The sequence below is a fragment of the Musca autumnalis genome, unplaced genomic scaffold (assembly GCF_047663935.1).
Source record: "Musca autumnalis isolate F117 unplaced genomic scaffold, ASM4766393v1 scaffold_4, whole genome shotgun sequence".
Classification (NCBI taxonomy): Eukaryota; Metazoa; Arthropoda; class Insecta; order Diptera; family Muscidae; genus Musca; species Musca autumnalis.
In genome coordinates, this window is record NW_027411977.1 from 245,639,411 (window position 1) to 245,665,779 (window position 26,369).

The following is a 26,369-nucleotide window of genomic DNA, read 5'->3' on the forward strand; positions in this document are numbered from 1 at the left end:
TCTTTAATCTTGATTTAACTTTGGGCAAAGTATTATGATTGCCAAATTTTGGATCGAATCGGTTTATCCACAACACATAGTGCCATAGCGGGTTTTTACAGCTTTCACACCATTTTGTCAGGATGTATGGACTTGCCCCTGAAAAGACTTGCGCCGTCGTAATGGGGGCATCGAATACAAGTTGCTGCAACAAAAATCAAAAGGATTCTAGCGGATGTCTTAAACTGCACTTTTCGAAATTTTATGTGGGAAGTACCCGAAGCAGTGAACCGTTATAGTTCACACTCGAACTTTATCTATGTCTGGTAGAGATATTAGGATGTGCAGAGCATGGGTAGTTGCCGTGCGCACAATTTTTGCGGTAAAATTTCAACTTTTGTGGGGAAGGTACCTAAGGGAGTTTAAATTACTGATATCTGCCCAAAGTAAAAGTAGAATAAAACAAAATGAAGATTACACTTATAATGTATCACATTTCAAAATCTCCAATACATCCACCTTTTATGGATGCTGACATTTTGAAGCCAGATTTTAGGAGTTTTTTGTATTTTTGATCTAACCGAGGTGCGCATTCGGATATTTCAAAAAGCCAGTAGTAGAATTAAAGAACTCGCGATTACGCATAATTTGATGTGTATACACAGTAGTCTACTAACAAAGGCCAACAATTTGTGCGATATTTCTTCACGGTTCGGATCATATAAATCATAGATTGGTAAAATCTATCCACCAGTACGGCGGAATCGGCTACTGTATATATATATTTTTTGTTTTTGCTATAATATGCAAACCGCTAAACAGATTTGTATAGTATTGGTTTCATTTGAATCTTCGCGATGATTAGATTACGTGCATATTTTTTAAATATTTTCTTTTAATTCCTTTTCAATTTCCGCTAAAATTTACAACTTTTTCACTAAAGTTATGAGACCTCAGTTAACATATAGTATGTAGGAAGCCATAAATTAACAATGTTTCCCAATATAATGAATGGCGTTTTTATAAGATTTTTTCAAAATTGAAACCGCCATAACTTTTGCGCGCAAGAACCAAAATTAGTATCTCAAACAGATTTGAGAAGGTGAATTCTTTCTCAATCCATGTACCAAAAATCTTTTATGTAGCTTCAACTTTTTAATTTTTTTTTTTTTTCAAAATGGAATATTAAACAATGTTGACTTTTCCTCATATACCCTCGTTAACATAAATGCTGAGGGTATAAAAACAAGAGCTATAGTCAGACGGAGCCGACCATGTGATACCCTACATCACTTCCTCTGGGCACTGTTTTGCGACACCTTTTGTTATTCATATAATTATATAATTAATTTATATGGGGGTATACGACGAATATTTCACGGTGTTACATGAATTTTCGAAAAAACAACTTTCCACATTGTTGTATAATTAATAATATTGGGTGGGACTAAGAGTAAACGGCGATGAGACGATAATAAAGTTCAAATGAAGTGGATACGATTTCGTTATCGTATTCCTAGCAAGTTCCATGATCTATATACAACGTACTGTAGGATGCTAGTTTGTTTCATGCATAACCTGTGAGCATAATGTCTGCACCAATATTAGAAGGTCTGTATTCTTCGGTATATAGAATTAAAAGCGAAAACGCAAACCTAAAGTTTTGTAAGAAAACTCGAAAGAAACTTTCCACATTTTTTCATGGCGGAACATCCCATCCGTTGAACATCTATGTCAAATGGAGATATTTGTTTTGAGGATACCATTAAGCAGGGCTTAACCAGGCTGTATTGAAATTATCGGTATATAGAATTAAAACCGAAAACGCAAACCTCAATTGAATTTTCAAAAATTTTTCATGACGGAACTTCCCATCTCTTGGACATCTATCTCAAATGGAGATATTTGCTTGAGGATACCATTAAGTATGGCTAGAGCAGGCTGTATAAAAATTATCGTAATAAATATGTCAATATGTCAAAATATGCATACACTAAAACTGCGCTTAGCAAAACATTTTTGAAGATTGGTTTGAAAAGCGTAATGAGAAGATTGCGTCCCTGATGGGATAGCTACCTAGTATTCGATGTCTTCTTATGAGTAGTAAGAGACTTCCGCAAAGTAGATTCTCGTCTGTTTTTATCTGTTCTGTATCTCTAGATAATCTACAGTAGTCGATGCAACTATCATCCCATCTTGAAGTTAGGTATTTGACGCTAACGTGACCCGTAATAAGTACCACAGTGATCGTTATCCCTGACATTCGAAGATCGCACGTCATATTTCCTTTATATCTTACATCCAGGTTCTATGAGCGATGTGCAGTGGTAAGCACATCCGCCATTCACTTAGAAGGTCTGCTGTTCAATCCCTGGCAAAACATCAAAATTTTCGGAGATGGCAAGTTCCCTCCGTGTAATGCTGGTTTACATTTCCTCATTATTTCAGACATGAAAAACTTCTGTACAAGTGTTGTCGTAAGACACGCCATTCGGACTCGGTGAGAAACAGTAGGTCCCATATCATGAGCTAATATGAATCGGGGTGCACTCATTGATATGAGAGATGTCTTATTTGTCCCTTATGGGATATCTGTGGAATATTATTATTACATTTCACAAAGTTTGCCAATGTTGTAGCACATCGGTGGCCTAACATATTCATAACTTTTTAAATCGATCTAATAGCATCCCCTGGAGCTAGTTCATATGCTAATTCGTTTGCCATAATAGTACAATTTCCTGGTACCCAGCAAAGTTTACCAAAATTACGTACATTGTACGTACGTTCTGCAATAAAGGATAGGTCGCGAGTACATGTCCATAACTTGAGACCCTAAAGGTTCTCTGACTATCGACATATACAGTTACGGGTGATGTAAGACTGGTTGATGTAAGACAAGTTTTCTAACCAACTCAGCTGATCTCCTGGATGAATGAATCTCTGCTTCTAAGACGGTTAAGGTATCGTTAAGCTTAAATTAGTTTTGATTGATGGATTTTCACAAAAGACGCCTATGCTAGTAACAACCTCTATGATGTATCCATCTGTGTATATTGTCCGACCGCCCAGAGGAGAACTACCTACAGCTCAAATGTACCTGCTTACAATAATTAATGAAGGTGCGTCAAATATAAAAGAGGTGGACAACATATAATCACTTGTGCGACTATTGTCGACAGATTAAAATTGACTGTCAATTATATTTAGGACCTCTGCACTGCTGTGACCACGGAGAATTCAGCACTCAGTGCAATAACTGATATTTTTTCGGGCGGAGTCGACAGCTCTACGTGCACTATGGACTTGTTACTGACGTAATTCACACACAGAGCAGGGAATTGCTAGATATCCTGTAGGAGAGTGATGCTCTAAGTTTGAGTTCCTCTGTCAGACTATAATATGGACACTATCGTCATCCCAGAGAGTTGTGTTTCTCAGTTGCTCTACACAAACCTAGGCAATCAGTATTCAACTCCATAGGGGATAAAACGTTGGTTGATATCAATAGACCCACACAGGAAGGTTTAAGGGAAAATGTTGTGGAAGAAGAGATATATTACTTTCTCACATCTCAAACGACTAAGGCAAAGGAAGGAAAACCACGCCTATTAGAGAGCAGTGCAGTACCGCTATACGATAAAGCCACAGAATCCCGGGTGATAGTTTTGAAGCTTCGATTCGTGAGGTGTTTCGAAAGAAAGCACGTAGAGTTTCCGAACAAACGAACTGCTTCCGATCTCTGGTCCGGATGTGGTCATCAGTATAAGAACTGAATTGACTACTACGCTTCCAGGCAAACCGAAAATCCGATGGCTTTAAGTTGTCTGAGGCCCTTGCGGATACCAGTGGTGTTTTGCGGCTGGGTTATACAACTTGACTCCAACGACCCCAAAGACACGGATGGAATCTACGAAGGTGCCTGTCTCCCGTCTCGAAGTCGGATAAGCCAAAGGGGCAGAAACACAAAGTCTTACCTTCGTTTAACATGGTCATACTAGCTGCACCGGTACCGTTTGATTTTTGATTACCAGGCTGTATCAAAGGCTTAATTCGGTGATCACGGGTATCAAGTGCCACTAGGTCCTGGAACATAGACTTGTAGTTTGTGTCGGGACCCATATGGGAGTAACTTGGTGGCTGTTGTATTAACAATCGGCTCTACGATATAAAAGCAGTTACAATGTTCTCCGCTCTAAGGAGCAATAGCGTTGGTTGGGCGCCAGTATTCAACCTGGTTCTGAGAAAAAAGGTAATTTCTCTATCTTGGTGTTTAAAAACGAAAAGACAATAAAAGCAGCAGCACGTTAGGCAGCTAAAATAGTTGAAAACCAATGAAATTAACATAACCGATGGAGCGCCATCAATATTTTCCACAACTCCACCGAGGTCATTTTCTTTCATGATTACTTATATTCAGTTTATGTGTACGTATGAGTATTGTCAGAATATATACGCCATAGATTCAAGCATACCTACTACGACCAGAATAACAATTAATTTTCCTGTGTATATATTGATTTTTTCTCAATATATGTATTTCAATCTTTCCTTGAATTAAATTGCATGTAGTATTAAAGTAAGAGTATCTGCAGTCGGTAGAAAATATTGGACAAAAAATTTAGGACATGACCTGATAGACTCCCAGCAAAATGTTCGATGCCATTCAATCATGGTTGAAAGTGATCTGGCATGTCATCTTTTTAGCATCTTCATCGATGAATTTTATATGAGCGTGAACCCCAAAAGATGCTATTCATTTTTGGATCCAAAGTATGTCATTTCCACCAATGATTCGGCATGTCATTTCCACCAATGATTTGGCATGTCATTTTCACCAACCCTTGGCCATGACATTATCATTACGACGAGAGTTTTAACAACGTTGGTTGTGATTTCGAGTCTCCGACTAAATCAAGCCTATTGTAAAGAAATAATCATATATATTTAGAAAAATGTGTATAAATAAAAACGCAACATTCATCTCTATTGGATCGATGGAATGGGTTCAAATGCTGATGAAAAGATCGGATCTTTCACGACTTCCTTTGCATGGGTTCATATGCTGATGAAAAGATCAGATCTTTCTCGACTTCCTTTGCATGGGTTCAATTGATAATGACAGATCGGATCTTTCACGACTTCCTTCGAACCAATGCATAGATGCAATGAAATCACGTCATCGCATAGAACACCTTCCTTCAAATTTTGCTGAGACACCTTACTTTTGTCTTCTATTAATAGAATAAATTTGTTATTAATATACAAATAACAACGATAAAATTTCGAAAAGTCGAAACATAATTTCTATTAAGTTTTTTCACATATTGCATTATTTTTTTGCCTGTTTTCTTAAGTCTGTGTATTTATCCTTCTTCTTTTATTTACAAATGAAAATACCACAGAAATTCATCAGACCATAACCATGTATGCCATTGTGTGCATATTTTTTTCTAGAAATGAAAATCATAGCATATCGCATTGATTGAATATTTATCTTGTATTCTATCATTTCGAATTTCTTTCGTATTTTTTTTTTCAAGAATGTTATGCATTTCATAATACATTTGGTATTTCAATTATTATTTTGTGGTTTTGCTCTGACTGAATTGTGTTTACAATTGAATTCTCTTCAATATGAAAGATAAATCATATGCAAGAAAAAACAACAACCCATATGAAATCCTTCAGTCAGTCAAGGGGTTTTCTACTTCATAGCAATACAATGAGGAGCTCGATACGCATTGGTTGCTATATGTTGGAGCATATTGTGAGGGTTCGTTTGCACTTGACAAGTCAGTGCATATTTTAAGGCAAGTGCTTTTCTAATAAAAATATCTACTGCATAGTCATAGTTTTTCCCCATCTCAAATTATCATCATATGTATGGGTGGGTGTATGTAAGTATGCGGAAACGAATATTATAATAATGCCCTCCCTCTCCACATTTCAGGCCCATTTAATCGTTTATAACATCCATATCTATTTAGTACAACCAACCAACAACTATACCTTTTCTAGTCTAGGCATGTAATCGTATCCATGCAGTCCATACCTTTTGTGCTCTTGACACCCAAAATGACTTTCAGATGATGTTGGGGTAAACATAGTTTAGCTAGCATCTCGTGTAGAATGAAGTCACTGATTATGTGTACACAGAAAACCAGGCATAACATGACCACACAAATAATCCATAATATTCTATGGAGAGGAAAGTGAATTCTTGGTATCTAACCTGCTGTATCTGAGTTTAAAATTGTTATTATAATCTTAGTTTGTGCATAATCTTTAGATCCACACACATTGCTATAAAAATGTTTTCATTGTACCTACCTCAAGTATCCTTCCCAGAATATAAACATAGAAAGTAAACATCGTTTGTCCTAGAACATGGGAAATATTATGTGATGTGGAGCTATTTAAAGGGATTTTAAAATTTGAACTTATTTTTAAAATTTAAATCCGTACATTAAATATAATTTGATAATTTTGTAGAAATATTTGAATTAATGATTAAATAAAGGTTATTTGAAAATTATGGAAATATTTTTTATTGCTTGTGTTTATATGTCCTAAACAATACCCCTATACACAGAAACCTATTTGTTATAAGCAAAGAAGAGACAATGTTATCTTTAGTTACATCAGTGAAAACAAAAGTTCCTTACCATTTCAACATGGTCCCCATATTATCGCAAAGCCGGACCAAAGCAGGCATTTCAAAAACATTCAAATCAACAAAAGAATTAAAATCAATTTAGCATATTAAAAGTAGATTTCAAAATTTCATGGAAAAATCTTTGTAATGTATGACTATCAATTAAATGAAACTCAAATTCTTGGAGTTATTCAATTTAAAATTATGTGCAAAATTAAATTACAATGAAAAATGGATTACAGTAAATTGTTACTTTTCCTCAATCAGAGAAAATATGTATAATAACAATGACTCCTATGGAAATCTTCATAGCCTAGTATGTTTTTCAAAGAACTAATTACAGTTACCAACCAACAATTACATATGTGATTAATTCCAAAATTCCAGAAAAGCCAGCAGCCAGAGCTATCCTATGGATGGAATGAATTTACATTGAAGAGTAAAACGTTGTGACGTTCAAGCAATGTATGCTACTTCGGTTCAGTTAGTCAGTTTGTCTGGTGAACAAAAACGGCTGCATAACCACGACGAATGGGAAACCTACAATAGTTTCCTGACCTCCATAGAGTTAAAGTTTCCTTATTAAATAAAGATTAGAATATATTCTACAATCGATATAAGCTCATATAGTCGTATGAGTGTTGTCATAATGTATACATCATAGTATACCAAGGAAGAAAGCTCGATCAGGCAGTTACTCGGTAGATTTTCTTATTCAGACATTTAATAACATTGACTCACTTCGGAAATGCATTAACCTGGTGCATATACCTGTTGCTGAAAATCCATGTGGTATGCATCCTTCAAGGGAGCTGTGCAGAATACTGAAGTTAGTAGAGAAATAGACTTTCCGAAGAACGATGGTCTTGTCATTTAGTATGCCACCGATAAGTCTGAAGAAGGAGGAAGCATGAAGGGATTAGCTTTGCGCAAATAAATCTGCATCATTACATAGCTACTGCTGCTGAACTCCTGCATACTATCTCGACCTTACTTACTATTTGTAAGTCAAGCTTAATCTCATATTTGTTGTTTTCAAATTTAAAAACAACAAGTTTAAAGTGGGATGTAGTTAAAATTGATTACCTCGACCTTAGATATCCTTAAGTTAATTCTTCTGCCTAATTATAGTAAAGGTGACAGCACAACGTTAGGTATGGCAAGCCTTTGATACTGTCATTGATTTAAATTCCGTACAAGGACCGCAACCTGCCAGGCAAAATTGCGCAGGAGTTTTTGGAAGAGCCGAGGAGTATAGGCTTGGCTGTCTTTGGTTACTACGCAAATGCTAACCATTTTCACTGTGGAGGCAGTGACACAAATGGCAGAGGTGAGTCCATATCCAACTTCGAATTTTGTCTAAAAATAAGTTGAGTGTACTAAGCGGAAAGGCGAGGATCCCGGAAAATCAGGCAAGGTTGCGCAGGAGCTTTTGGACTAGGTGGGGAGCCTAGGCTCGATAATTTTTACAGGCGACGCGAAAGGTCATCATTTCCACTAAGGAAGCAGAGACACAAATGACAGGGGTGAGCCAATATTAAATTTTATTTTACTATATAATTGTACAATATTATTGATGTTGCCTAGCCTGGGAATCGAGCCGAAGACCTTCTGAATGCAAAGCGGTTGTACAATCTACATACCCTTGCACCACTGTGGCACCCGAATTAAGAATTGAAGGTTATCTGAAAAGTTATACTCTTCAAAAACTCAAAACATTGATTTAAATAGAGTCCTCATAGAAATCCCAGGTGAAATGATTGTGGTAAATACAGAGCCCTCACGTCTTCAAAATTGTGAGAAACCCATATTTTTCACACACTTGAGAAATTCGAGGGAAATATGGATTCTAGAGTTGGGTAATCTAGTTCCTAGTTCACCGTATTAGTTCCAAAACGTATTAGTAACGTTATTAAACTAACGTGTGATATTACGTATACACAGTTTGTTCATATAAATCATGTGGGCCATTGGAACTGCGTTGCGATAGTTCCATATAGTTCACTTGGCACAACTCTAGTGGAGTCTCTAAACAATTCTCTACTGACTTACTGTGATGACTCCTGTCTAATCAACAATCCCGGGAACAAATCTCAACGGATTTGGTGGAGTAAACAGAAAGTTAATCTTCGTATGGTTATGAAGCCTGGGTACTTGCGCAAGCAGATAAGACAGTCGTTGGTGTGTTTGAGAGAACAATTCTTCGAAACATCTACGGGTCAATATTTGTTGACGTCGTACGAACCACGAGCTGTATAGGTGGTGTTAAGCGGAGCGACGGTTCGTGGAATAAATCTGGACTAGGGGCTCCCGATCGGGTATCAGAGGTTCACTTCCCCGCTAGTGCGGACTTTAACGGTATCCTGCCTACATCAATCCATTATCAAATCCAAACTGAAGAGACAGGTTAGCTAGTCTCTCGAGACTTCAATGGGCGATGAACAGTTTTCAGCCTTATCACCGAGGCCGGATTTTTAATACCACTGCTAATGATCCTGGTGGAGATTTTTAAGTCCTGTCCGCGTTTCTCGTACATCCCCTGTCTATGAAAGAGATTAAGGTGATATACATTCCCAAAGTGAGTCACACACTACCTAAATTCTATGAAGCAATTAGGTAGTTAGGGTTCCGCTAAACTATTGACAGGGGAACCAGAAAACGCAAAGTCCCCGATCTAGTGTCTCTAGTTTTGAGTTGAGTTCCATTGGTACTTTCTCCACAAGCTAAATACGTTGGTACAATTCTGGACCACCACTTGATATTGAAAAGGAATACGGAGGAGCAGGCAAAAAAAGGTGTTATTGCACTCTGTTCCTGCAAGAATTTGGGATGCTTTATTCCCATTGTTAAAATGGCTGTGTCAATTCTAATTACCGGAGCAATCAAGCAGTCCGCAGGTCACCTTAACCGTGATTCTTGCTCTGAACTAGCATACGTACTGTACTTTACTAACGCCACCGCAAGTTATAAAGGATGGGAAATTTGGCCATCCAAACCATGTAGTAGGGGTGGAAGATAACAAGCAACGGTCCTGTGCGGCCTAGGATTTATCTTGATCCCTCTCTTATCTCAAGTGGGCACTGATCTCCACATGGTGTAACCTGGGGAACTGCCCTTAATACCCGTTAATGGTAGTGAGTTAACATGTTGGTATCGTGTTAGTAACCCACCTACTTTGAAAAAAACGAAATAAAGCTAAACCTTCTAAAGTTCACTATCACCGCAAACGTTTCAAGAACCATGCTCTGCGAATATGCACCTGAAATGTCCGGACTCTTTACAGAGTTTGTGCTGTTTACGCACTGGCGGATGTACTTGGTAAGTACAGACTGATATTACCGCCCTACTCGAAGTGCGATGAAATCGGGCAGACGTAAATATCTCAAACTAGTATGCGCTGTATTATAGCTGTCATGAAGGGAAACTAGAGGTAGCCGTTGGATTTATGGTAAATCAGAGACTTTAAAGCCTGGTCTCCAGATTCACTGCTGATGATGAGGTAATTGCAACAATTCGGATAAGTGAAAAATTGCTTAATATCAGTCTCCTCTGCGACCATGCCTCGACCAAATAGAACGATGAACAGACTAAGGCCCAACAGAGAGCAGAGGAGATTTTAATGCTAAAATTGGGAGAGAAAATAACTTTGATCGCACGGTCGGCATATTCAGCCTCTAAGAGGTAACATCCGACAACTGCTGATTGATTTCGCAGCGGCAAAAAACACGACCAGCGCCAGGTTCCAAAATCTAGACATATGCAAGGCTACATGAATGTCCCATGATGGGAAAACCAGAAACCAGACCGATTATGTTGTAACAAACGGAAGACACACTTTTAGTGTGTTAGATGTCCGATCGATTCGAGGAGCGAACATCCGTTCGGACCATTTCTTTGTAGATGCCAAGGTACGCACTCGCCTTAATGTTTCGCCAAAAGTGCTATCTAACACAGGACGGAAGCTAGGTGTCATTGTCCCGATAATAAGGAAGCACAGTGTCAATGACTACGCCACTCTCTTCATAATAATTGTTCCACAAACATCCCAGGTGGGACAAGGGAGACTTCTCTCACATCAATGAGTGCACCCCGATTCATATTAAGCTCAGCATGTCCTAAGACACCACTTGTAGAGAAGTTTTACATGGCTGAAATACTCAGGAAATGTCGCCAACATTACTAAGGGGTATTTTGCCACCGTTGAAAATTTGATGTTGCCTGGCCGGGGAATCGAACCCACGACCTTCTGCGTGCAAGGCGGGTGTGCATACAATTGCACCACGGTGGCACCCGCACTCTCTTCATACTGCCCCAAAAATCTATAGTTCGGTACGAAAATCAACCACCTAAACATTCATGGAACCTTAAGGAGTGTCGTAAGGCTACTAAGTATAGAACGCGGCATAAGGGCAAGCCTGTAGTCAGTAGCAACACTAAGCGCCAAGTAAAATTATCGTGAGAAGAGGAGAAGCCTAATTTCCGAAGAAAGGGAAGGAGAAACGTGAAGTCAGAATGAAGTACAAAAATTTTACCAGATTGTATAAAACCTGGTAACTGACACAGATAGCGTAAAGAGGATCCGGAGTGATCATTTCATAAAGCTTTTGGTACCGAATATACGCGGTGATGAAGATATTTAGATCTCAAATGACAACATTCAGCCAAATTGAGGTCATAGTGCATATGAAAGGCTTTTGATAGGCACTATTCTGTGTGAGGATGACGGGTAGTGCATTTGTTGTACATTGCTGCTTATGAAATATACATATATGCCGATGGTATGACTTCCCTTTGTCATCCTTACCTGATATCATCCTGTTCTGTTTCCTGACATCTGGAAGGATGAAGTTGGCTATCGACAGTTTGAGGACTTTAGTAAGGTACTTCCCTCCTGGTTCATCTGATCGTTTCAGTATCTCCTCGGTCGGAAGAGATCTTATGACACGTAATAGTCTGATCTTTGACTAGTAGGTCTCGGATTGATCAATATATTATCAGGTGTTGAGAAAAAATTGTGGTATTTCTTTCGAACTTGTTGATTTCTATGGCCATAGCGAAGCAGTATTTTAAAGCCAGTCTACCAAGACGTCCGGTACATAATATACATTTTTTTAAATTATTTTAAATCTCTATAATTTTCACTTTGACAGATAGCAATGCGACCTGAACTGATAAGTACCTTGTCTGTCTATCACAAAGGCTTCGGGTTTCTGTCCCACACGGAGGTTTCGACTTTCCGTCGCACACGGAAGCTTCGGCTTCCTGTCCACACAGAGACTTCGGCTTTCTGTCCCACACGGACGTTTCGACTTTCCGTCCCACGCGGAGGCTTCGTATTCTCGTCCCACACAGATATTTCGGTTTTCTGTCTCACACGGAGGCTTCGACATTCCGACCCACAAGGAAACTTCGGTATATTGTCCCCCACAGGAACTCCGGTTCCCTGTTTTTAGTAATACTTAGTAGTTTGTACGAGTTCGTAGCAGTAGCGTTAGCTCGTATTACAAAAGTCGCATTCAACCGTCGGTAGCCGTGTTCCTGAAATCAGCAATCAACACGTTCCCGATCACCACCGAATCGCAGCCTCAACCAGATTCGTCGTTCCCGATCATCATAGAAACCAATCGACAACCACTCTCGTTATCAACCAACTTCGTCATTACCGATATTCGTTAACAATCTTCGTTCCGAACAACTTCGGCCGAGTTGCCGAACATCAGCGAATCGTACAGTTCCCAATCACCTTTAAATCGTCATTTAAGTCGGTCTGCATCTGTTCTATTCTCACCTCCGAAGAAGGATCAAAGTAATAATATCGAATTTCTGTGAAGTAGAACTTACTATTATTTACTTCAATAAACATCCGGTTTAACCTCAAAAGGGAAAATCACTAGTCTCTTAATTCGTAAGGTTTAGTGGGTCCTTATGGAGACTCTGGACACGACTGCCGCTACCCCAGCCGCCGAGAAAACCACGTTACAAAGATCGCATTCATTATTCGTCATACATCTTGTAATGATTTAAGATGAAACCTCGATAACACATGTTATAATATCGCGACAAGATGTGGCGCTCTTTTGGTTTGTTCAGTTTTTTTTTTTGTTTTTGTTTTTTGTTGGTCCGTTGTTGTTCCTGTTTTCTGTCGCCATGTCAAGTGTGGCTATCTTACACTTGACTATACTTTTGTTTTCTCATTTTTTTCACAACTTCTACCCAGGCATTGTTCACGGCACTCTGGCTGGTTGTCGTGTCATAAACTCATCATTATAACAATGACCTTAATTAGCCATGCGAAAAAAAAACGAAATGCTCTCCGTCATGCTTTTCATTCTTAATGGATTTAATTGAGTGTGTGTGTGCCTCTGTGTTTGAGTAGTGGATGATTTTCAATAAATTCTTATATGGACAAATTGACACTTTGCGAACACGGACACATGTGTAATCCTGGGGAAAATACATGACAGGGCAAAGTTGTTGTAGTCGTCTGATTATTGGAAAATTATTGTTAAATCAGATGATGAGATTAAAAATCATCTTTTTAAAATTAAAAAAAGTCTAGACATAAGAGGAATTTTCTATAAGCAGTTGATACGCTAATAAAAAAGCTAATGAACCTAGGAATGATAAGACCAAATTTTCTAGAAAAGTTATTTCATTTTCAAAAAAGTTTCTTAATTTATATTTTCTTTGCCTTGGGACAAATGTGACAGATAATCCACTTAGAATGATAATAAAAATTATTAAAGCCGTTTAATAGAAACACATGATAAGAAAATTCCTTGAGGCGGCGATTTTACTGGAGGCCAACATACATACATAGTACAGATATAGTCAAAAATATACAACAATTCTAAGAAGAAGGAAACACAACATTTTCAAGTAATTTTGACCTATTAAAGTTTTAAATTAATTTTTCACATTGACAAAATGGCAAACATTTTATCATTGGGTTTTAAGTGTTTTGCTATCGGAGCCTCTTAATTAAATTTAATATTAAATCAAATAAATTTAATGCTGTATTAAGCTCTGTGAAAACACCAAATAATCCACAATCTCATTTTAGGTATTAAACAAAACACACAAAAAATAACAAAGCATACATTTTAGGATTTTGAAAAATCCAAACATACTTTAGGGCATTCACACATTTATGTAACAATATGGTGTCCTACGTAATACAATACAGTTAAAAACATAGATTAGGGCAATAATACAAATGTGAAAAATTTTTGTGATAATATTTCAAACATACTTCCAGGAAATGTTTGTTCAAATTTCACTTTATCTAGCCAATCATGTTATTTAATTAAAATAAAAACCAATTTAATGCACATTATGTAAGCTCATACACAAGCAGATGAGAGTAAATGATTCTGAACTATTTGTAAAGTGATTTTATTGAAATTATATACACATTGAAATATTTCCATAGATTATTGGCTTTTGATGAAATTTGCGGCAGTTTTTATTAGTGCTTAGAGCCATTGCGATCAAAGTGTTAGTTTTAATTAAATTTCGCAACAAATTTTATGAACATGAAAACACACATGAACAAATATGTTCGCAGGATAGAAACTCATGCTTCACAATAGATTTGGTTAGAGTTTGAGTACACACATCAAAAAACCTGGAGAAGGATAAAAATGTATGCGATAATTTTGTCAATGCCTGAGCCTTTCTGAAAGGCAGAGTACTACTATAAACCCTTTTTTATAAAGGGGGCTTTTATATAGCCTTTCTGCAGACAAGGATGCTTCTATATAACCTTTCTGATAGCAAGGATTCTTCTATAGATCCTTTCTGAAAGAAAAGGTGCTTCTATAAAGCCTTTCTGACAGAAAAAGTACTTCTATAGAACATTCCTAAAAGAAGAGCCTTTCCGAAAGAAAGGCTGCTTCTATAGAGCCTTTCTGACAGAAAAAGTACTTCTATAGAACATTCCTAAAAGAAGAGCCTTTCCGAAAGAAAGGCTGCTTCTATAGAGCCTTTTTGAAAGAAAGGGTGCTTCAATAGAGCCTTTCTGAAAGAAATTGTGCTCAAGTAGATCCTTTCTGAATGAAAGAGTGCTCTATAGCCTATAGAGCCTTTCTGAAAGAAAGGGTGCTTCTATTGAGCCTTTCTGAAAGAAAGAGCACTTCTGTAGAGCCTTTCTGAAAGAAATGGTGCTTCTATAGAGCCATTCTGACAGAAAGTTTGTTTCTATAGAGCCTTTCTCAAAGAAAGGGTGCTTCTATAGAGCCTTTCTCAAAAAAAGGGTGCTTCTATAGAGCCTTTCTCAAAGAAAGGGTGCTTCTATAGAGCCTTTCTGAAAGAAAGAGTGATTCTATAGAGCCTTTCTGAAAGAAAGAGTGCTTCTATAGAGCCTTTCTGAAAGAAAGAGTGATTCTATAGAGCCTTTCTGAAAGAAAGAGTGATTCTATAGAGCCTTTCTGAAAGAAAATTTGTTTCTATAGAGCCTTTCTGAAAGAAAGGGTGCTTCTATAGAGCCTTTCTGAAAGAAGAGGTGCTTCTATAGAGCCTTTCTGAAAGAAAGGGTGCTTCTATAGAGCCTTTCTGAAAGGAAGGGTGCTTCTATAGAGCCTTTCTGAAAGAAAGGGTGCTTCTATAGAGCCTTTCTGAAAGAAAGGGTGCTTCTATAGAGCCTTTCTGAAAGAAAGGGTGCTTCTATAGAGCCTTTCTGAAAGAAAGGGTGCTTCTATAGAGCCTTTCTGAAAGAAAGGGTGCTTCTATTGAGCCTTTCTGGAAAAAAGGGTGCTTCTATAGAGCCTTTCTGAAAAAAAGGGTGCTTCTATAGAGCCTTTCTGAAAGAAAGGGTGCTTCTATAGAGCATTTCTGAAAGAAAGGGTGCTTCTATAGAGCCTTTCTGAAAGAAAGGGTGCTTCTATAGAGCCTTTCTGAAAGAAAGGGTGCTTCTATAGAGCCTTTCTGAAAGAAAGGGTGCTTCTATAGAGCCTTTCTGAAAGAAAGGTTGCTTCTATAGAGCCTTTCTGAAAGAAAGGGTGCTTCTATAGAGCCTTTCTGAAAGAAAGGGTGCTTCTATAGAGCCTTTCTGAAATAAAGGGTGTTTCTATAGAGCCTTTCTGAAAGAAAGGGTGCTTCTATAGAGCCTTTCTGAAAGAAAGGGTGCTTCTATAGAGCCTTTCTGAAAGAAAGGGTGCTTCTTTAGAGCCTTTCTGAAGGAAAGGGTGCTTCTATAGAGCCTTTCTGAAAGAAAGGGTGCTTCTATAGAGCCTTTCTGAAAGAAAGGGTGCTTCTATAGAGCCTTTCTGAAAGAAAGGGTGCTTCTATAGAGCCTTTCTGAAAGAAAGGTGTGCTTCTATAGAGCCTTTCTGGAAGAAGGGGTGCTTCTATAGAGCCTTTCTGGAAGAAGGGGTGCTTCTATAGAGCCTTTCTGGAAGAAGGGGTGCTTCTATAGAGCCTTTCTGGAAGAAGGGGTGCTTCTATAGAGCCTTTCTGGAAGAAGGGGTGCTTCTATAGAGCCTTTCTGGAAGAAGGGGTGCTTCTATAGAGCCTTTTTCTAAGAGAGTGTGCTTTTCCTTTGAAATTTCATGACATTTTTCCTCATCTTTCTGATGACAGGAAATTGTAATAACTTTGCAATTGTTTTTTTTTTATTTCAACATTTCATCAATATAATTGATTATTTTCTTAGGTAAAAAAAAAAAACAATTCCATACATCAAGTAGCACCTCTGAGAATTAACAATTTATTTATTTCAAATAAATATTTATGAAAAACAAAAAATAATTCTCCTGACTACAGAGCCATTACAAGGGATACATATATATTATGCTACACAAAAATGTAAATAAATAATACATGTCCTACTAGATTCATGTTTATATGCAAGGTTGTATGTCATTTTACATGTTAAAATAATCATTTTTTTCTCTTTACCTGGAATATAAATAATTGAGTGATTGCTATCACTACCGATTACAAATTCCCCGTACTATGTTACGTAACAAATAATATCAATCATTTGTCACCTGTGTAGGCTGTTGAAGATGTCGGTGGTGAGAAATTTACCTGATGAACTTTGGGATGCCATTAAATGTAAAAGTTATATTGATGGCAAATATGTTATAGGTCATGCACACATACATATGTATGCATGTGATACGAGTTAACGAGATATATCATTTGATACATGAACTAAAAATCAATTGTTTAGATTTCATTACAACTAAGAGGATTGAGAATTTTAATTGCAGAAATTGTTCAACTTTTACTTCGTTTCTTAAAGCAAATGAAATTATTTTAATTGGCTTTTTAAATAGGTTGTATGTAATATTAAATATTAAATGTAATATTTATTTAAGACTTAAAATGTATCCCAATTTCAATTTAAACTGTTGCCATTAAGTCTTAACTTTATAATTTCATATTTCCCACAACTTTACATTGATACCTTACGGTAGTATAGTGTGAACTGTTTCCTGGAAGAAATTTATTAACTTCCATTTAATAAATTTGCGACATTCTCCTCTAAGCTATTCATTTATATACATCTCCTTCCAAGTATGCCCCACTAACTCAGAGGTACTTTACGGCAATCAATGAAAATTTATTGTTCATTGACATGGAAAAATAACAACAACACCACAACAATTTATGCTAATTTATTTTCTCCAATTAGTGCTCAGGAAAACCTTGCTGCCGTAGGAAAATATCCAAAAATAAACATCTGTATGTTATATAATTGACGTAAGGTTTCATGTACATTTCGTACAAATTTATGTAATTTAATGTTGGTGCGAGAAATTTTTCTCAGAATCAAAAATTTCCAAATATACATAATTAAAAGTAACAAGAAATTATTAACATATAACTGAAGGCAATTATTGGTAAATTGTGGTAGTTTTCCAAGTAAAAAGTAATCACGACGTTAAAGACGTAACATTAAGTACAGCTCATGAGAAGGAAACACGTTTGGTTTGATATCTATAAATGTCTATAGGAAATTTTCCATAGGCTTCTGATGCCTAAAAATTTTTATAACAACTTTCTTAGGAGACTTAGGCCTAAAAATTGCTATAGACACAATCCGTAGGCCTCTGAGGCCTACAAATTTCTTTTTCTCTTTTCTTCAAACAGGGTCCATATAAACAGCCTCCCTCTCTCTGAGAAAGAATTCATATAAGCACTACTTCTTATAGAAAGGGTCCCTATATAGCAGCCTTTCCTTGAGGAAGGGTCTACAAGAGCAGTGTTTCTTTCAAAAAGGGTCTGTAGAAGCACCCATTCTTTCATAAAGGGTCTGTAGAAACACCCATTCTTTCATAAAGGGTCTGTAGGAGCACCCTTTTTCAAAAAGTATGTATACAAGCACCCTTTCTTTCAGATAGTGTCCATAGAAGCATCCTTTTTTGCAGAAAGGGTCCATAGAAGCACCCTTTTTTGCAGAAAGGCTCCATAGATGTACCCTTTCCTGCAGACAGGACCCATAGAAGTACCCTTTCCTGCAGAAAGGGTCCATAGAAGCACCCTTTCTTGCAGAAAGAAAAAAGGTTTTTGAACCACACTTTATTTCAAGGAAATGGTCTATAGAAGCACCCTACCTTCACAAAAGGTCTATAGAAGTATCGTTTATTTCAGAAAGGGTCTACAGAAGTACCTTTTCTTTCAGAAAGTGCCTCTAAAAGTACCGTTTCTTGGCAAATAGGGTCCATAGAAGCACCCTTTCCTGCAGAAAGGGTCCGTAGAAGCACCCTTTCTTGCAGAAACGGTCCATAGAAAAGAGGTCTATAGAACCACACTTTATTTCAAGGAAAGGGTCTATAGAAGCACCCTACCTTCACAAAAGGTCTATAGAAGTATCGTTTCTTTCAGAAAGGGTCTACAGAAGTACCTTTTCTTTCAGAAAGTGCATATAAAAGTACCGTTTCTTGGCAAAAAGGGTCTATAGAAGCACCGTTTCTTTACGAAAGGGTCCATTCAAAATGGTCCAACAAAAGCTAACTTTCCTTCACGAATGTTCATGCAGTGTGCTTTTGTATGAACTTTCCTTAAAAAACATCAATATTAACACCTTTTCCTTCAGAAAGGTCCTATAGAAGTACTCTTTCTTACACAAAGGCCCTATAGAAGCATCCATTCCTTCAGAAAAGTCCTATAAAACCACCACTTCCTTCAGAAAGATTCTATAGAAGCACCCTAGGACCCTGGGGCCTACAGAATTATATAGAAATTTTTATAGGCAATTTATAGGAAATTTTTTGTAGACCGTGGATGCCTACAAACTTCAAAACGACATTCTTCGTAGGCTGTGGAGGCCTACTAATTTCAATAGGAAATTTTTCGTAGGCCTAGGAGGCCTACAAATTTCTATTGGAAATTTTTCGTAGGCCTCGGAGGCCTACAAATTTCTATAGGAATTTTTTCGTAGGCCTCGGAGGCCAACAAATTTCTTTAGGGAAATTTTCGTAGGCCGTGGAGGCCTACAAATTTCTAAAGGATATTTTTCGTAGGCCTAGGAGGCCTACAAATTTCTATTGGAAATTTTTCGTAGGCCTCGGAGGCCTACAAATTTCTATAGGAAATTTTCCGTAGGCCTCGGAGACCTACAAATTTCTACCGGAAATTTTCCGTAGGCCTCGGAGGCTTATAAATTTCTATAGGAAATTTTTCGAAGGCCTCGGAGGCCTACAAATTTCTATAGGAAATTTTTCGTAGGCCTCGGAGGCCTACAGATTTATATAGGAAATTTTTCGTAGGCCTACAAATTTCTATAGAAAATTTTTCGTAGGCCTCGGAGGCCTAAAAATTTCTATACAAATTTTTTCGTAAGCCTCGGAGGCCTACAAATTTCTATAGGAATTTTTTCGTAGGCCTCGGAGGCCTACAAATTTCTTTAGGGAAATTTTCGTAGGCCGTGGAGGCCTACAAATTTCTAAAGGATATTTTTCGTAGGCCTAGGATGCCTACAAATTTCTATTGGAAATTTTTCGTAGGCCTCGGAGGCCTACATATTTCTATAGGAAATTTTCCGTAGGCCTCGGAGGCCACAAATTTCTACAGGAAATTTTCCGTAGGCCTCGGAGGCTTACAAATTTCTATAGGAAATTTTTCGAAGGCCTCGGAGGCCTACAAATTTCTATAGGAAATTTTTCGTAGGCCTCGGAGGCCTACAGATTTATATAGGAAATTTTTCGTAGGCCTACAAATTTCTATAGGAAATTTTTCGTAGGCCTCGGAGGCCTACACATTTCTATAGGAAATATTTCGTAGGCCCTGGAGGCCTACAAATTTCTATAGGAAAAAAGTTAGAAAAAATTCTAGAAAATTCTTCTATAGAAATATTCGTTGTTAACCGCTTTGCCTATTTTTAGGCATAATTTCAATTATAAAAATCACAGCATATCAATAGGAGCTTTAACTACAATATTCTTTGTAAATGATATTCTACTGGATTGAAAGAATTCTTAGTAAAAATCTGAACACACACATTTAAGTTTTTCAATTTTTTAATTTATTTACACATCTCAGGGTAAATAAATGTTGCTTTGAATACCCTTAGTTATCAAATCAAATTATACAAACATACTAACACACATACATATATCAATGATTGCAGCAAATTGTAAACAAATATCGGCTATTCATCAACAACTATTTGTGTTGACTTTTCCTTTTTGGTTATCATATCGTAATATTATAAAATCATATTTGTTGTTGTCATTGATGATGATGTAGTTGTTGCAATTACATATCATATTCTTGTAAATTCCCATGGCGTATGGCTTGAGGTGGGAACATCACCACCTACTTACAGTCATGACAATGATTTTATTCTGTATTCAATTCGATAATAAATAGCTTACAAGCCTACCATTTATTCCCCGCTGGGAGTGTGTACCCTTGTGCCCATAAAATCACATTTATTGTACTACTTCCTGTCTGACACCACTATTTATCATATAAAGGAAAATTCCAGTGAATTTTTCGTGATTTCCTTATATTTCCTTCCTTCCTTCTGTTTGCTTTTCATACACATATTCAAGTTTTGCATTAATTCTCCACTTAGTTGATGGCAACGTCGACAACACCAACCATCATTCAAATGTAGACGACAGTTCTGTCGTATCTGCTGCCGCTGCTGCTGTCAAGATGATAATGATGACATTGATGATACTTTTTCAAAAGCAGGCAGGCAGGCCTACACCACCAATAAGATGAATGTTGAAAATGGAAGTGCTTTTCATTTCGTGTGACCAACAAACTTACCTCAGCATCTCCTTTTAGAATGACATTGCTCTTGGAATATAAGGTCTATCAAGGTTTTTTTCTTGTTGGTTGATCTTCTTCTCCTTCTTGTCTTTCATTCTCATTTACATTTATTCATGATATAACTACAAGAGACAGATAGAAAAGAAAGAAAAAAGAAAACTTTTGATTAATGTTATTTCAAGAATAGCTTTAACATGCCCCCTCATTCACTATCCCGGCATCAGGGTTTCTCAATCGCTTTGTTGAGATAATGTTTTGTAAGGGAAAATATGTTAAATTCGCTACTTAGTTGAATATATTATAGTTTGTCAGCTGTTCAATGTATTTAGTAGTTTATGTAATGAAAATTTAACAAATTAAATAATTTGAGGGAAAATTAAATAAATTTAATTTTAATGTTATGCCATAAAATTGAAATGTAAATGCGCTTTCCAGTATGCATTCATTTTTTAATTATGTTATTCAAATTGAAATACAAATTGCGCCTAGAGGTATGCATTTGTTTTTAATAATGTTATTAAAGCAACAAATAATGTGGTTTATCTGGGAGCTCTAGATTGACGTAGGGGATGAAAGATAGCATGCAACGGCCATGACGGTGCTGCCCGTGGTGTCACCTGGAGGCAGATCCCCCACCCCTTAAAGGTAGTGAGCTAACTTGTGCCACTCTTTCACGCATAAGAAAGATAAAAAATTGATTTTGGGCGTCGGGTTAGCAACATCTGGTCTCTAGCTTCACCCCAGCGAATGAAAGACTTGCTACGATAAGGATAAAAACAAAATCCTTTAACATTAGCTTTAGTTGCGTATATATCACGGTTGTCTTGCCCAAGACATTAAAATTATTTTATGCGATTTTAATGCCAAAATTGGAAAGGAGAATATCTTTGACCCAACAGTCGGGAAATTCAGTCTCCACAGAGATACATCTGGTATGAGGCTGATGGACCTTGCAGCGACAAAAAACATGGTAGTTAGCATCACCAGATTTAAACATCTAGACATTCATAAGGGCACTTGGCTGCCTCCAGATCAGAAAACAAGAAATCAAATTGGGATAGATGGAAGACATTTATCGAGCATGTTGGATGTATGTTCGTAGACTCGGAGCACCAAAGGTACGAACCAGGTCAAACGTAGCAAATAAAGTACGAACAGACACAACACGAATGCTAGACATCGGCAAGCGGCAATCAAAACAAATAGCAACAACATAATCCACTCAACTGGTCCAATTGCTTAATCGTCCCGATAACATATCAGCACAATGGCAAAATATTGCCCACTCCATGTGCTTCTATACAGCCTTTCTGATTGAAGCACCCTTTCAGAGCCTTTCTGAATGAAAGGGTGCTTCCATAGAACATTTCTGAATGAACGGGTGCTTCTATAGAGCCTTTCCGAATGAAAGGGTGCTTCCATAGAGCATTTCTGAATGAACGGGTGCTTCCATAGAGCATTTCTAAATAAAAGGGTGCTTCCATAGAGCATTTCTGAATGAACGGGTGCTTCTATAGAGCCTTTCTGAAAGAAAGGGTGCTCCTATAGAGCCTTTCTAAAAGAAAGGGTACTTCTGTAGAGCCTTTTTGAAAGAAACGGTGTTTCTGTAGAGCCTTTCACAAAGAAAGGGTGGCTCCATAGACCCTTTCTGAAAGAAAGCGTGTTTCTATAGAGCCTTTTTGAAAGAAGGGTGCTTCCATAGAGCCTTTCCGAATAAACGGGTGCTTCTATAGAGCCTTTCCGAATAAACGGGTGCTTCTAAAGAGCCTTTCTGAATGAAAGGGTTCTTCCATAGAGCATTTCTGAATGAACGGGTGCTTCCATAGAGCATTTCTGAATGAACGGGTGCTTCAATAGAGCCTTTCTGAAAGAAAGGGTGCTCCTATAGAGCCTTTCTAAAAGAAAGGGTACCTCTGTAGAGCCTTTCCGAAAGAGAGGGTGTTTCTGTAGAGCCTTTCTGAAAGAAATGGTGCTTCTATAGAGCCTTTCTGAAAGAAATGGTGCTTCTAAAGAGCCATTCTGAAAGAAAGGATGCTTCTATAGAGCCTTTCTGAAAGAAATGGTGCTTCTATAGAGCCATTCTGAAAGAAAGGGTGCTTCTATAGAGCCATTCTGAAAGAAAGGGTGCTTCTATAGAGCCTTTCTGAAAGAAAGGGTGCTTCTATAGAGCCTTTCTGAAAGAAAGGGTGCTTCTATAGAGCCTTTCTGAAAAAAGGGTGCTTCTATAGAGCCTTTCTGAAAGAAAGGGTGCTTCTATAGAGCCTTTCTATAAGAAAGGGTGCTGCTATAGAGCCTTTCTGAAAGAAAGGGTGCTTCTATAGAGCCTATCTGAAAGAAAGGGTGTTTCTATAGTGCCTTTCTGAAAGAAAGGTTGCTTCTATAAAGCCTTTCTGAAAGAAAGGGTGCTTCTATAGAGCCTTTCTATAAGAAAGGGTGCTGCTATAGAGCCTTTCTGAAAGAAAGGGTGCTTCTATAGAGCCTATCTGAAAGAAAGGGTGCTTCTATAGAGCCTTTCTATAAGAAAGGGTGCTTCTATAGAGCCTTTCTGAAAGAAAGGGTGCTTCTATAGAGCCTTTCTGAAAGAAAGGGTGCTTCTATAGAGCCTTTCTGAAAGAAAGGGTGCTTCTATACAGCCTTTCTGAAAGAAAGGGTGCTTCTATACAGCCTTTCTGAAAGAAAGGGTGCTTCTATAGAGCCTTTCTGCAAGAAAGGGTGCTTCTATAGAGCCTTTCTGCAAGAAAGAGTGCTTCTATACAGCCTTTCTGAAGGAAAGGGTGCTTCTATAGAGCCTTTCTGCAAAAAAGGGTGCTTCTATACAGCCTTTCTGAAAGAAAGGGTGCTTCTATAGAGCCTTTCTGCAAGAAAGGGTGCTTCTATAGAGCCTTTCTGCAAGAAAGAGTGCTTCTATACAGCCTTTCTGAAGGAAAGGGTGCTTCTATAGAGCCTTTCTGCAAAAAAGGGTGCTTCTATAGAGCCTTTCTGAAAGAAAGGGTGCTTCTATAGAGCCTTTCTGAACGAAAGGGTGCTTCTATAGAGCCATTCTGAAAGAAAGGGTGCTTCTTTAGAGCCTTTCTGAAAGAAAGGGTGCTTCTATAGAGCCTTTCTGAAAGAAAGGGTGCTTCTATAGAGCCTTTCTGAACGAAAGGGTGCTTCTATAGAGCCATTCTGAAAGAAAGGGTGCTTCTTTAGAGCCTTTCTGAAAGAAAGGGTGCTTCTATAGAGCCTTTCTGAAAGAAAGGGTGCTTCTATAGAGCCATTCTGAAAGAAAGGGTGTTTCTATAGAGCCTTTCTGAAAGAAAGAGTGTTTCTGTATAGCCTTTCTGAAAGAAAGAGTGTTTCTGTAGAGCCTTTCGGAAAGAAAGGTTGTTTCTGTAGAGCCTTTCTGAAAGAAAGGGTGTGTCGGTAGAGCCTTTCTGAAAGAAAGGGTGTTTCTATAGAGCCTTTCTAAAAGAAAGGGTGTTTCTGTTGAGCCTTTCTGAAAGAAAGGGTGTTTCTGTGGAGCCTTTTTGAAAGAAAGGGTACTTCTACAGGGCCTTTCTGAAAGAAAGGATGCTTCTATAGAGCCTTTCTGAAAGAAAGGGTACTGTGACCCCCATTAGCAACCAAAATTTCGTGACTATTCGACGTGATTACAAAAAAATGGAAGAATTGGATGCATTGCCGGCTATTGTGATTTGGGTGTGAGAAAGGGTGCTTCTTTAGAGCCTTTCTGAAAGAAAGGGTGCTTCTATAGAGCCTTTCTGAAAGAAAGGGTGCTTCTATAGAGCCTTTCTGAACGAAAGGGTGCTTCTATAGAGCCTTTCTGAAAGAAAGGGTGCTTCTATAGAGCCTTTCTGAAAAAAGGGTGCTTCTATAGAGCCTTTCTGAAAGAAAGGGTGCTTCTATAGAGCCTTTCTATAAGAAAGGGTGCTGCTATAGAGCCTTTCTGAAAGAAAGGGTGCTTCTATAGAGCCTATCTGAAAGAAAGGGTGTTTCTATAGTGCCTTTCTGAAAGAAAGGTTGCTTCTATAGAGCCTTTCTGAAAGAAAGGGTGCTACTATAGAGCCTTTCTATAAGAAAGGGTGCTGCTATAGAGCCTTTCTGAAAGAAAGGGTGCTTCTATAGAGCCTATCTGAAAGAAAGGGTGCTTCTATAGAGCCTTTCTGAAAGAAAGGGTGCTTCTATAGAGCCTTTCTGAAAGAAAGGGTGCTTCTATAGAGCCTTTCTGAAAGAAAGGGTGCTTCTATACAGCCTTTCTGAAAGAAAGGGTCCTTCTATAGAGCCTTTCTGCAAGAAAGGGTGCTTCTATACAGCCTTTCTGAAAGAAAGGGTCCTTCTATAGAGCCTTTCTGCAAGAAAGGGTGCTTCTATAGAGCCTTTCTGCAAGAAAGAGTGCTTCTATACAGCCTTTCTGAAGGAAAGGGTGCTTCTATAGAGCCTTTCTGCAAAAAAGGGTGCTTCTATACAGCCTTTCTGAAAGAAAGGGTGCTTCTATACAGCCTTTCTGAAAGAAAGGGTGCTTCTATAGAGCCTTTCTGCAAGAAAGGGTGCTTCTATAGAGCCTTTCTGCAAGAAAGAGTGCTTCTATACAGCCTTTCTGAAGGAAAGGGTGCTTCTATAGAGAGTTTCTGCAAAAAAGGGTGCTTCTATAGAGCCTTTCTGAACGAAAGGGTGCTTCTATAGAGCCATTCTGAAAGAAAGGGTGCTTCTTTAGAGCCTTTCTGAAAGAAAGGGTGCTTCTGTAGAGCCTTTCTGAAAGAAAGGGTGCTTCTATAGAGCCTTTCTGAACGAAAGGGTGCTTCTATAGAGCCATTCTGAAAGAAAGGGTGCTTCTTTAGAGCCTTTCTGAAAGAAAGGGTGCTTCTATAGAGCCTTTCTGAAAGAAAGGGCGCTTCTATAGAGCCATTCTGAAAGAAAGGGTGTTTCTATAGAGCCTTTCTGAAAGAAAGAGTGTTTCTGTAGAGCCTTTCTGAAAGAAAGAGTGTTTCTGTAGAGCCTTTCTGAAAGAAAGAGTGTTTCTGTAGAGCCTTTCTGAAAGAAAGGTTGTTTCTGTAGAGCCTTTCTGAAAGAAAGGGTGTGTCGGTAGAGCCTTTCTGAAAGAAAGGGTGTTTCTATAGAGCCTTTCTAAAAGAAAGGGTGTTTCTGTTGAGCCTTTCTGAAAGAAAGGGTGTTCTGTGGAGCCTTTTTGAAAGAAAGGGTACTTCTACAGGGCCTTTCTGAAAGAAAGGATGCTTCTATAGAGCCTTTCTGAAAGAAAGGGTACTGTGACCCCCATTAGCAACCAAAATTTCGTGACTATTCGACGTGATTACAAAAAAATGGAAGAATTGGATGCATTGCCGGCTATTGTGATTTCTCCATTGCTTGACCACCTTCGCAGACTTACTTTTTGCATCAATGTAAAGGTAGTAATTTCTTCTTCCATCGACAGACCTTGCCGTTGGAATACGCCTGCTAAAATCGGAGATATTCCCATATAAATTAAAATTTGAATATGCTACACATATGGTTTTTGTCCATTCCA